The sequence below is a fragment of the Leiobunum rupestre genome, chromosome 10, assembly GCF_980474605.1.
Source record: "Leiobunum rupestre chromosome 10, qqLeiRupe1.1.hap1, whole genome shotgun sequence".
Classification (NCBI taxonomy): domain Eukaryota; kingdom Metazoa; phylum Arthropoda; class Arachnida; order Opiliones; family Sclerosomatidae; genus Leiobunum; species Leiobunum rupestre.
In genome coordinates this window covers 16,042,796-16,056,667 of record NC_143393.1, presented here as the reverse complement: position 1 = coordinate 16,056,667, position 13,872 = coordinate 16,042,796, and the positions used below count along the sequence as shown (strand labels likewise).

General features: G+C 37.5%; 5 pseudogenes; all 5 read left to right on the top strand.

Annotated features, from left to right (window-relative positions):
• Window positions 1-5,092: 5,092 nt before the first annotated feature.
• LOC149924846 (glutathione S-transferase Mu 1 pseudogene) lies at window positions 5,093-5,969 on the top strand (annotated as a pseudogene).
• A 1,526-nt stretch (window positions 5,970-7,495) lies between these two features.
• LOC149924845 (glutathione S-transferase pseudogene) lies at window positions 7,496-8,641 on the top strand (annotated as a pseudogene).
• A 102-nt stretch (window positions 8,642-8,743) lies between these two features.
• Window positions 8,744-9,843, top strand: LOC149924844 (glutathione S-transferase Mu 5 pseudogene; annotated as a pseudogene).
• A 204-nt stretch (window positions 9,844-10,047) lies between these two features.
• On the top strand, window positions 10,048-10,873 carry LOC149924843 (glutathione S-transferase Mu 1 pseudogene; annotated as a pseudogene).
• A 919-nt stretch (window positions 10,874-11,792) lies between these two features.
• LOC149924842 (glutathione S-transferase Mu 1 pseudogene) lies at window positions 11,793-12,562 on the top strand (annotated as a pseudogene).
• Window positions 12,563-13,872: the final 1,310 nt, after the last annotated feature.

Below are 13,872 nucleotides of genomic sequence, written 5' to 3'. Positions count from 1 at the left end.
TTCATTCCGTACACAGGAAAAGTGTCCATTATTTTAACAAGCACTATATAAACAGTGACTTGCAGGTCCTTCTTGGCGATTTCCTTGAAGAATTTTTATTGAAGTGTCTATTATAGCCGAATTGATTATTTATAGTTATTGCGCAATCAAGTTGTTCACAGAGCCCCCTAGGGCCTAAACGTGCAAGGCAAAATATTACCAAGAATGATAATACACTAGTTACTGACTTGTGAGTTTAGTTGCGAGTCCAAGTAGGAGCTGGGCTATAGTTCGACAAGAAAATTAGCATTAAAACAACAGGACGTGTCGTACTTACTGTTATGATGTTACTTATGTTAATATTAATTAATGGACGTTGAAAAATTGTTTGGGTTGTTAGACCATATAAATTCCTTCTCAATAAAATAAATGGTTTAAAACAAAAGTTTTAATTATTTATATATTATGACTTCTGTCGTAACTAAGATAAGATTTTAATAAATTATTTTTATGTGACGTTGTAGGTTATTGCCATTTTGGGTATGATCAGCAACACAAACCGCATTCGTGAAGAGTTGTAGTGCATTTCATGATCTTTAGATGTTTTTATAAATGAGATTTCGTTTGTTGGGAATATCGTTGTTCGGACATGATTTTGCTGTGCGCCTGAATATTCTTTAAACAATAACTGTGTTTAAAATTTCCAAACGAAACTATATTTTAAACAGTTTCAAGTCAGTAATGCGTAAGATATGCCTTGAGAATTTGTCATTTTTGAATCGAGGATGACATTTTATTGTTAAATTTTAAAAAAGCGGCTACTTCATGACTTAGAAAAAAACTTTATTTTATTCGGAGCTTTCGGACCATGGTCCTTCTTCAGCGAGTGACTGTTACAAGGACAGTCACTCACTGAAGAAGGACCACGGTCCGAAAGCTCCGAATAAAATAAAGTTTTTTTTCTAAGTCATGAAGTAGCAGTTTTTTTAAAATTTAACAATTTATAATAAACCATGGCTAAAAGTTTTAATATTTATAATGATATTTTATGTCCAATAACTCCAGTCAGCCTCGACGATGTATGGGAGTAGTTGATTACTGAGCATAAATATAAGTTAAGAACTTTATTTTCACTTAAATAGTATCATAAGTGGGTGTTATTTACTTATGATATAAGAAACAAGTTAATTAATGGCTGTTTGTCACTAATAAAATTATTACTAAGTTAAACAATCACAACAACAAAACTAAGACGAACCTTAATAAAACAATTTATTTATTGTTCCTAGAAGTCGGCCATTTCATTACAGGCCTAATTTAAAATAGTACAGGCAAGGGCGCCTGCACGTGCTGATCAGCTCGAGACGTCGCGTGCACTTGACCGCGTGAAGCGGCCTTGCATGCACTATTCTGTAATAAAATGGCTGCTCTCGCAAATAAAGATATAAAAGAGTGTATACAGCAATTTATCATAATTTTGAAGAAATAACCTTTTGACAGCGTTTCAAATTTTCATTCTTATCAAATAAGATCACATTTAAAAACAAATAAATTTAACAACGTTTTTGAGTGCATGATAAAGTTTTATTTAAAACTAGCTTTAATACCCGGCTTCGCCCGGGGTCTTAGTTTGATGAATTAGATCTGATTTGTACTACTGCCAAGGAACTACTGACACGTATTAAACAGATTTGAAAATTAGAAATTCAGCTTAAGCGGACGCGTATATTAATAGTTAAAAGAGTTGGTTCTTATTTGAGTATAACGGGATTTCGTGTTCGATTTAAATTATTTCGCAGAGGATTTCAAATGTTGCCACTTATCTATTGAACTAGAGCTCGGGGAAACGGATAAATTAACCGCCAAAATTCGATTAACAGTTTATTAACGGATATTATTCGCGATTATTATACGATTTTATATACAACAAATAAGTTTTTATTCGGATAATTTTCGGATATGGATATAAAAGAAATGAACGGAAAATTTCTTATCCGAACGCCGAGCCCTATATTGAACAAAAAGATATACGGAGATCTAGATTTGAACTCGGGCCTTTCTGCTTATCAAGTGAGTGCTCTACGGTCCTCTACCACCGCATTACCGACAGTTATTACATATTTAGATTTACAATATTTAGACAAACCACTTTGCGGAAAGTTCGTCTTCCTTTACGTTTTTCTGAACTTATTAACGTCAATTTATTCTATAATAAGTTAATAAGTTTATAAAAGTCAATTTATTCTGTAAAATATTTGTTATTTATAGATTAAATTAAAATTAACTTATTTAATTTAAAATAGCTTTGGGCCAGGAATCGAACCCAAGTTTTATTTCTAGTAGGTGTATATTTCGCCGCTAAACCATTAACCTTTACGCCAAACGGTTGAAAAACGCTAGAACGACATTTAGACAAAACCCGGGACATACTCTTAGCAGTAGTATCTTTTACAGCTGAGCCATTGACTTCCACGTCCTGAATTTAAAAATAAATACTATCATAGACCAACCATGTAGGAATAACAGGATAAGTTTAAATTTGCCGCGCTTTTTAGTGCAGTACGACAGCCAGGTGGCGCTAGCATCTCCTTTCAAAATAAACTTACATAGCCCAAAGGCTGAGTCGGCTCTTTTGATATTTCTTCATGGACAAACTCTTCCGAGGAGAGGTACATTTTGGGTTGCCAACTTGTTATAAATCAACTAAGCCAGGTTCACACTTACCCCTAAAATCACTTCATATTACATAAGAAGTTTTTAAAACCAACGTGAGAAATCGCTTCGTGTTGCAACTCGTCCAAGTCGGTTCGCTTAAAATCGCTTTCAAAACGACAAGGCGGGGAAGTAAAATTGCTCGTATTTTCAAAAAAAATGGGAATAAAATTATAAATAATGTCAAATAATATTACTGTATGTATAGTGAACATGATTAACTGATTGTTTTGGGATATATTTTAGTATTTTCAAAATTTTTGTCATAATTTGAAATGGCGTTAAGCCTTGGCTATAAGCGAACCGGGGTGAAGCGATTTCACACGTGTGAAGTGTGAACCAAGAATTATCGTCGGCGGGCAAAACTGGCATTCAAACCGACCTAAACTCGGTTTTAAGTTCTAGTGTGACCGTGGCTCTAGTTAGACGAAGTAAAGTTTGAGCCGTACACAGAAAATTGGATACTTCTCTGGTACTTGCGTCTTATTTTCGTAAAATGTTTTCCACTAACTTTGAAGAAATGATAGTGAAAGACCCCATTTTCCAACTACCAAATAAGATTTTTTGTCCATTCTGGAGACTCTATTGGACTTTCCAAATAAGGAAAGATAAACTCTAGCTATCTATTAGGAGAGCCGGGCCAATACCTTTGGGGAGAGATCAGCGAAAACGGATATTTTCGGCAATCGTCGGCGATTTCTGACCAAACTTCGCACACTATATTCTCAAGAGAACGAATTTAGAACTACATTTATTTATCTATTGCCTTTAACCGACTATTTATATTATTTGTCTAAAACGTCCTCGAATAGAAACTGTAAAATCCATTACACGGATGAAAATATATTTCCTTTGTTATTAAAATATATATTGAGATCTAATTCTTGTAGAAAGCTAACCCAGTTTGGGTTCACTACACTGACTACAGTTCCCCTCTTAATTCAATAATTAGATAACCGCCACTACAAAAGTTATAGAATGTTTCATTCGTATACCGGGTGTTTCCAATTGCTAGATCAAGCCATTTTTATCAATCTATCTAGAATAACGAAATTGGTAGGGTATATATTTCCAATAGTGCATATAATTTATTTAGTTCAGCTAAATTGAAAACCAGCTTGTTAAAATGGAACAACGATATAGTTCAGTTAAAGGCTGTGGATGAATTCATGGGCTTTTTGGTGGGAGGGCTAACTGAAGCGTAGCCGAAGGTAGCCTTTCCTATTAAAACAAGAACGCCACGTTATTTTATAATAACGCCTATAATAATAATAATAATAAAAATAATAATAATAATAATCAGCTAGGCTAATACCCAAGGCACCACCTTAAGCCTTAAATTCAGGTGGCCGGGTTACAATGCGTAGGAGGGTGGTGGCAAGCCCTTCATTCCACGCGAGCCAACAGCTCCCTACACTAACTATTACCGTTAACATCCACAAGTTTTTATGGAAGGGGACATACTCGAAAACGTACCAATTAAATTAGTTTGTTCGAAAAGTAAGTTGGCACTTTCGAAAACCACTTTTTAAAAATTGTGATTCTTTAAAATCTTTGAACTTTCATATTCATGAAAAAAAAGTATGCTGGTATACCTGTCAAATATTTTTTGATATGTCTCCACAGGGTTTTTTAAAATAATCGGCCAGGCCATTTTTTCTCAAAAAGGTATATAATCTAGAGTTAACGAGATTTTGAGGATCATTATTATAACGCGATGCAACCATAAGAAATTCAGACAATGTGTGTAACATCCACGTAATGTTGATCAAGAATATTTTTCGCCAGCTTATTTTTGCTGAAAATTTAATAGTTTTCAAATGCTAAAATTTCGCTTACTATGAAATCTAAAGAAATAATGATTATAAATTTTAATCTGTCACTTCAACCTGCTAAAAAGATAAAATTATTGCTTGTCCCCAGAAGCTAAAGTACAGTTTTTTGTCTATGTATCTGCTCTCATTTTTTTTTCATTTAAACCTACCGGTGAAAAAATGCTGTTTAAAAAACAGCGATTAAGTTTTTAAATTTAAAATTTACAAAATAAACAGTTCCTAATTGACAACCATTCACCCGAAAATTTTGTAATTCTAGATTAAATGCTTCTTGAGAAAAAATTGACGCAATCTAACAATTTGAAGCACCCTGTATATCAACCTCGTTAAGTTTAATATAAATTCTTACGCCTACGGATTTTCAACACCATCGCGTCTAGAGTCTGTAATTTGTCGACCTTGAATGTATTCCAAGACAAACAATAAAAGTTCTATTATCGTGAGAGCAGCTGCGATAAGCACTCCTCCTCTTCGGTACGGATATCACGTACTTATCGCTATAGAGAAATAATCATCAGTGTCACCAGATCTTCGCGGAATCAGCCGAGGACCTTGGTACCCAACCCTATTTGATCCTCCCACAAAGGCTCTGGATAATAGACGAAGCGTTGTCAATACCAGCTACATTCGAAAAGAAACTGTACAGCGGATAAGATACCAAAAATATGAATCCGATTTTGGGATATTGGGATTCTCGAGGCGTCGCCGAACCAATTCGTATTCTATTGCGTTACAAGGAAATAAACTTCGAAGATAAGCGCTACTTCCTACCGGAGAAGCCTCCTTTCGACACGGCGGATTGGTTGAAGGACAAGGATAACTTGGGTTTGATGTACCCCAATTTGCCCTACTACATCGACGAAGACGTCAAGGTCACCCAGAGTTTGGCCATCCTGCGGTATCTGGCTCGTAAACACGACATGATTCCTGGTCCCAAAGAGCGAGATATCCTAATCAGATCGGATATTTTGGAGCAGCAAGTGAGGGATTTCCAAACCAAGTTCATCACCATATTTTTCCATCCCGACTACGATCTGGCGTACGGGGATTGTTTGAAATACTTGCCCGAAAGGTTGAAATATTTTTCGAGAGCTCTGGGGGACCGAAAGTGGTTCGTTTTCGAGGACAGATTGAGTTACGTCGATATTCTCATTTGGGAGTCGTTGGATCACCACTTCCTTCTCTTCTCGGATGTTATCGGCGTCCATGAGAACCTCGTTAAGTTTTACCAGAATTTCCGTTCTCTCCCCACAATCGCCAAATACGTTGAATCGGATCAATTTCAAAATACCAGATTGTATCGATTCACCACTAAGTCCCCGAAGTAGTTTAATTTTTACAGAGGTCTTTTACGCGTATCAAACGCGTGTGATGCGATATATATTATGAATTTGATTCAATGTATTTTATTCAATTACAATAAATAAATAATTTTATGCAGTTTGTAGACTTCAATATTTTCATTATTTTATACCAAAAAGGTATTTTGGTGAGCGGTCAATATGTAGGCGCAATTACAATCTCTGCTTTAACGTATTGGAAAAATTCCGTTGCTATAACTATAGAAACAAATGTAAATAAAAGAGACTAAAACTGAAATGTAAATCGAAATTGAGAGCGAGCTCTTTTACTGCGGTTTTTAATGCGGGTTCAAGGTTACAATTTTATAGGAACAAAAGTAAAACTAAACTGGCGTATGCTGCCATCTACAATAATTGTCATTTGGCGCTAAATATAAACTTTGTAATCCAACATAACGCCTGTCTTCCGGAGGGCGTGGTTTTTCTCCCGGGATTCATGACGCGAACAGGGTGCTACCCATAATTATATTATCTGTATACTTGCCTTTACCAAAAAGAAAATTCAGAAGAGGAATAGAAACTGTAGCTTCCAGGATGCTTCAAAATTATCACGAAATTGGAAAGCTATCGCTTTTACTTTATAAACTTGATATAAGTCATATCCTGAAATGAAATTTCTATTCCTTTCTCTATTTTCATGGCTTATATGTGTTGAATATCGTATCTGTAAATAACTCGTCTATTTCTATGCTTTTCCCTCGTTCTTTCCGAAGTTTTAATATTTTATTATTCTAGGCCATAAAAATGAAACATGTACCGGTAAATAACGGCTCAAACTTTACCTCGTGTATTACTCCGCCTAACGAAAAAAAAATTAAATATATCTAAATATATTTACTTATTTACAAACTAATATTATTCCTCTGTAAAAAAATTTAAACTCACTATATGCAGGCCCTTCTTAACACCTTTTGCGGCCCTGGGCTAAATTATTTCTTAAGACCTTTGCGATCCCCAATTGTCAGCCTTTGTAAGTCCGTTGTTTAAATTCAACTACACAATAATCAAACCAAAACTTTTAATTTCAAAAGTATAACATAGGCCTACTGAAAATAAGATTTTTACTGACTGCGACTCGCTGTTAGGTTTTAGAAATTGTTGGTACCGTATGATACGCGATGTGGCGATGAGTCAAATTATTTTAGACGTAACTAAAATATACATAATATTAAATGAGCAGAAATAATATTTAACCAACTTAACCCTTATGGCTGTATGGCTGGCCTTTCCGGGGGCCCCAAAACTTTCTGGGGGCCCTGGGCTGTAGCCCATTTAACCCATGCCTTAAAACGGTCCTGACTATATAAAGAATTTGGCAGCGAGAACTTGTGAAGGTACATATGTTTCAAGCGAATAACATTAATTATCAATATAGTGAGACTGATACTTATCTCGTACGATATATTTTATATACTTCTGGCTCTATCGAAAGCGAAGGGAAGGGATATGCGGCGGTGCGGCTTGTATTTTATCTCCATGACCATGAATTTTTATTTTTCAACTGTCTGCTTTCAATCATGTATACAAGTATAGTAACGTATAAATTTTATCGCGTTCTTTTGGAAAACCGGTATCCTCGGCGACCAGATGAGATAAAGTTATTTCAAAGCATCTCTTCGTGACCTTAACTCACTCGCCGGTAGTCTTTAACTCAAAGCGGAGTTCTCCAAATTACGCGTCTATAACGGGAATAAAATGGCGCCTCTAGTGATCGGCTACTGGACCTATCGTGGTTTGGGCGCCGCTATTCATTACCTGCTAAAACACGTTGATGCCGATTACATTACGGAGGAATATTCTTACGGACCAGCGCCGGAATTCGAAAGAGAAAAATGGCTTAAAGATAAGTCCTCGGCTACTCTGGGATTGGATTTTCCGAACGTGCCGTACCTCATCGATGGGGACTTAAAGATCACCCAAAGTTTGGCCATCATGCGGTACTTGGGGCAAAAATTCGGGATGGAAGGTAAAAACGACAGGGATCGAATCTATCTCAGCATGCTAGAGCACGAAGCGTACGATTTAGACATGGGTCTGTCGGCGCTGGCTTACAGCCCCTTTTACGAACAACTCAAGCAAAGTTACTTGGATAATCTGCCCGGAAAGTTAGATCAGTTTTCCAAGTATCTAGGAGACAGACAGTGGTTCGTTGGAGACGAGGTGACGTACGTTGACTTTACAATTCACGAAGCGTTGGATCACAACAGATTTTTCGCTCCCGAACTTTTCGAGAAATATCCGAATTTGGTGCAATTCTTGAAAAGGGTTCAATCTTTACCTAAAGTTAAAAAGTACATGGAGTCCGATAAGTTTATTAAATGGCCAATTTTCGCGCCTCGGGGTCGATTCGGCGGTAGTGGACCCATGCCTCAGTAGATTTCTCGAGGGGGGAAGTACAAAGTAGTATACAATTTATCAAAAAAATTGGTGCAGAATTCAATCAATAAATGGGGTGTACCAATTTCTCTTGACTGATTAAAGTGAAACAATGCGAATGTATAGTACTATCGTCTGACACTAGATGGGGTAAGAACACCCTCAATTTCGATCTCTATGGACTTATTAGGTTGAATTAAATTGCGTCCAGCCCTCGGTGAATAAGAACCTCTACGTTATGAGTAATATAAAAACATAATTTCAGAGGTGAAATAAAATATTTCATAAACATTTATTACGTGTATAAATTGAAAATGTAACCCCATTTGATCCTAGTTTGGTCTCTATTTAAAAAATAAACGAAACGCTGACCTCGTCCATGTTTGTGATTTTTTAAAACAAATAACTAATGAATCCAGAAAGCGCAATGTTGTTCTCGTTCCAAAAAAAACTATTCTGTACTTAATCCAAACGTCTAAAATTAGATAAACATATATAATAAATGGCCATTTTCACAGTCTTTTACATTAAGCGTCTCAAGATCCAAACGAATTTTGTGTATAAACCAGATGTTTCAAATGACAGCGTAATTTATTACGTGATATTTTTATGATTTTGTATTTGATTAATAAACGCCATTTTTTTTGCGTACGGTACTCGTAAAACGGCAGCGCTTTTTATCCCATACATGTAATCGAAGAATTTTATCGCAAGTAGACACGCCCAAGGCCACCGTCTGGCCGTCTAGGCTGATGGGAGTTATAAACCAACGCTCGATAGATTTAACCTTTATTCGCAAGTTAGTTTCAAGCCGGATACGAGCCTTTCTAGAAGCTATACCGTCATGGCACCGTTAGTGCTTGGTTATTGGAACTTTCGCGGTCTGGGCGCCCCGATTCACTACCTGCTAAACCACGTCGACGCCGATTACGTCACAAATGTATATACCATCGGACCAGGCCCAGATTATGAACGAGATAAGTGGCTTAAAAGGGACAAGAACTCGCTGGGTTTGGACTTCCCCAACCTGCCTTACCTGGTCGACGGCAATCTCAAATTAACTCAAAGCTTGGCCATTTTGCGATACTTGGGCAAAAAGTACTCGATGGACGGCAAATCCGAAGAAGAACGACTCCAAATCAGCGTTTTAGAGCACGAGGGCTACGATCTAATTATGGACCTGGTCAAGATCTCGTACACTCCGTATTTCGACGAACTGAAGCGAGGATATTTGGAGAAGCTACCTGATAGACTCCGACACTTCTCGAAGTATTTGAGTGACCGACAGTGGTTCGTAGGGGAAGACGTAACGTACGTTGACTTTATTATTCACGAAGCGTTGGACCACAACAGACTGTTCGCGCCTGAGCTATTTGCCAAACACCAGAATTTGAGTCTGTTCCTGGAGAGAGTTCAAGCTTTGCCTAAGGTTAAAAAGTACATGGAATCTGATCAATTTATGATATGGCCCATCTACGCCCCTAGAGGAAAATTCGGGGGTAGTGGTCCAATGCCAGAATAATTGTACTTTAAAATTTGGGATTGTAGAATAAAATTGAATAAAAAAATTTCTTACCACATTATGATTTTTTTTTAATATTAGCGAGACAAAGTATTTGAATATAAAGATAAATTTCACCCGGTTGGTGGGTGTGAATCTCAATGCCTTATCTGAGCCCTTGAATTTTGACTATTGCTCAACAATTTGATAATGTTTTCGAAGATTGGGCGGTCTTTAATACATATAGATAAGATAAAAAATATATAAAAAGGACCGATGGATACGTCTGTTATTTTCTTCCGATGCCCGTTCATCGAAGTCGAATTACACGATGGCTCCTATGCTATTTGGCTATTGGAACTTTCGGGGTTTGGCGGAACCCATAGTTTATTTACTGCACCACGTCGAAGCGGAGTTCACGGAGAAGCGTTATACCATTGGACCGGCACCGGATTTCAACAAAGAAGGATGGTTCAATGAAAAATACAATCTCGGTTTGGCCTTCCCAAACTTACCGTACATTATCGACGGCGACGTTAAGCTAACCCAAAGTGTAACCATCTTACGATACTTGGCTAGAAAGTATCATCTGGCTGGAAAGAACGAAGAGGAAGTGACCTCCATTGACCTCGTGGAACAGCAAGTGAAGGACCTCCAGATGGGGCTCATCCAGATTTCTTACAGTCCAGCTTACGAAGCCGCCAAAAATGCCTACTTAGTGATTCTACCAGAAAGGCTCGAACTGTTATCCAAATATTTGTCCGATAATGATTGGTTAGTCGGAGATGACGTGACGTACGTCGACTTTCTGGCCTACGAAGCCTTGGACCACAACCGAATGTTCGCTCCCGATCTGTTTTCGCAATATCCGAATCTGCTTCGTTTTTTGAAGAGAGTGGAATCGTTGCCCAAAGTTAACGAGTACTTGACGTCAGATAAGTACAAGAAATGGCCGATATACGCTGGAATGGCCTTGTTCGGTGGCAGCGCCGATATGCCCAAATAGACATTGTACGCTTGCCACTATTAATTTATGCGATAAGATGTAATATATTGTTCTTAAATATTTGTGTATTGATTAAGTTAATAAACTTTGATGGTTTTTCTTATCCTTGTCTCCTTAACAATGACCACTGAGTTATTTCGGAGTTCATCTAAGCATTTAAACTATTAGTAAAAGGTCATATACTATAAAATTATACACGCATAATCTGGAAATGATACGAAATTAAACATAAGCTGTATAAATAATCCTTAAGCAGTTCAATTTTAACGTTTAACATTATTATGGCTAGGAGCAACAAACACAGCACCCCACACAAGGAGAACGCAACCCGTCAAAAGTCGTGCATTTTCTTGCGTACATTTTTCATTGGTTAGACGCTTTAGCCCCTGCTGCCGTCGGAAAGGGAAATTTCGGAAATTGTCTTCCCCCTTTCCGTAAAACGTTCAGCGTAAAGGCTCGTCCAATGAAATTTGTACACAACACTGCGTTAGCGTGTTTAAAGGCTAGCTGCGTTCTCCTTGGGGTGCTGTACAAATCCGCGCACCATTGGAATTTGCGAAGTTACAAGTTTCATATAGGGAGCTAACAGTTCTACGTCCCACGACGTCACCCATGCTTTTTCCTATTGAAAAAAAATTCTACCCAACATGGCGGCCACAGCCAATGCTACGAAGTGTTAGTTCCCTATACGGTGAATACTTCTCTTATAAGAGATATTATAAAACTTTTGTAATTTGTGAAACCCAGCCCAGCTAAATCCTACGGAATAATTTTCCGTTACGTGTTAATCAGATATTCGGAGGTAGTTATCATCTTGGAGACCAATTTAAATTCTTCGCAGTCTGCTGTCAAGACGGGAATCTAGTCCTTGAGTTTTAACGAACGATTATGAAACTAATTTGGAAAGACCGGGTCGGTTCTTTTTTGTAGATTACTTTTATAACCGGTCGGGTGGGAGCTTAGATAAACCGGGGGGTATGAAAAACGCGTTATTGGAACGAAGCCAATGATAAATTAATATGTTTGTCAGTTTATTCTGAGCCTCTTAGAATAAAGTTTGTGGAGAAATGGCTCCCATCGTATACGGATACTGGTCAGTCCGGGGCTTGGGTGAACCTATAGTCTACCTTCTGGAACACGTCGGTGCTGACTACACAGTTAAACATTACACACCCGGAACGACTTTCGAGAACGCTAAAGACGATTGGCTCAAGGAAAAATACACCTTAGGTTTGGACTTTCCAAATTTGCCCTACCTTTTCGACGGCGAGCTCAAGCTAACCCAGAGTTTGACCATCCTGCGATACTTGGCCAGAAAATTCAAATTAGCCGGAAAAAATGAAGACGAAGTGACGCAACTAGACCTCGTAGAACAACAAGTGAAGGATTTGCAATCGGCTTTAATCAACTTGTCTTACGGTCCAGCCTTTGAAACTGCCAAGATAGCGTACTTGGAACTTTTACCGGAAAAGCTAGACGTATTATCGAAATATTTGGGAAATCGGGAATGGTTCGTCGGAGATGGTGTCACCTACGTCGACTTCCTGGCCTACGAGGTCCTCGATAACCACAGAATGTTCACCTCCGATCTGTTTTCGCAGTACTCTAATCTGGTACAATTCTTGAAGAGGGTCGAGTCTTTGGCCAACATAAAGAAGCATATGGCATCGGATAAATTCAAGAAGTGGCCCATTTTCTCCAGCTTAGCCGCGTTTGGCGGCAAAGGTGATATTCCAAAATAGCAAAGTCACGCTGTAGTATGAGTTAGTTGAATAAAATATTGAATTAAAAATTATTATTTTAATTCTTACAAAATTGAACCACTCGATTAATAGTTTATCGTAAATCATTCAATGTTTGTTAAATTATAGAAGACGTTTCGACTGCCTGAAAATTATATCTGTAATTTTTCGGTATTGCGCAAGGAATTCGATAAGCCACCTAAGATTAAAGGCGGGTTTCGACCATTGAGTTGGGAATATTAATCTAGAGATCCAATCAAATCTGTTCCCCGCGAAACTAGTTTTTGAAAATTACGAATGTGCCGTCTCCTCTAAAATGACGAGAAAACGTTAACATATTATTATTATTATTTTTTAAAATAAAATCTTTTTGTTCTTATTTGAACGAACCATTGAGAGATAGACAGCGCATGGGCCAAATAATGATAATCATTATTTGGCCCATGGACAGCGCCACGGGTTTTCTCGTCATTTGGGAGCAGACGGCAGTATTCTTATTTTTAAAAAACTTGTTTCGTGAAATACTGAAATCCGACGTTTTGATTGGACCTCTAGATTAATATTCCCAACTCAAAGGTTTCGACATTTAGATGGGTTCAATATTATTGCTTACGCAAATATATAGCGCCATCTGCCTTAATATCCGTCATCTAAATGTCTGAGTAAATAACAGACGGCCTTTGGATTATATATTAACAAGAATGTATTTATTTATATTTAGGAAGAATAATTATGTTGCGACAATCGCCGCGCACGTTGAACGCCTTTCGCCCGTCTCGCGCGGGGGGAAAGACAAAACGTCACTGGCGTTTGATTACCGTCGCGTTAGGTGACGTAAATTTTAAGCAGCCAATGAAATGAAATACCGGGACTATTCGTTTTACTTTAAGTGGACGAGCGTACTGGGGGGACCAACAGGTGGATTGAGAGAAAGGCTAAAAACCGTCTCGATATAAATAAATACATTCTTGATATTAAACTACTTCGACCATTTTGCCCAGAGGCGTAACGATAGGGGGCAGAGGGGTCGATGGACTAACTCATCTGGATTTCGGTGCGCATTTAATTAGTATATAATTCACAGTAGAACAGAAGAAATGACGTAATATGTAAGGGATAAATTAATATTTATACCTTATTTATTTTATTAAAGAGTAAGTTGCAAATAGATTTTCGAAATAGAAATTAAACTACTTTATATTTTTATTGTTCATTTTATCATCGGATTTCCGAAAATTTAACTCACAAATGCCATCGTTAAGTTTATTTAATATTAAAATTAAATTTACTTGCAGCGCCCTATTGCTGCTTTTATTTTGAGCGATAATTTTATCGCGCCTAGTTTGTGACTTCATGGACT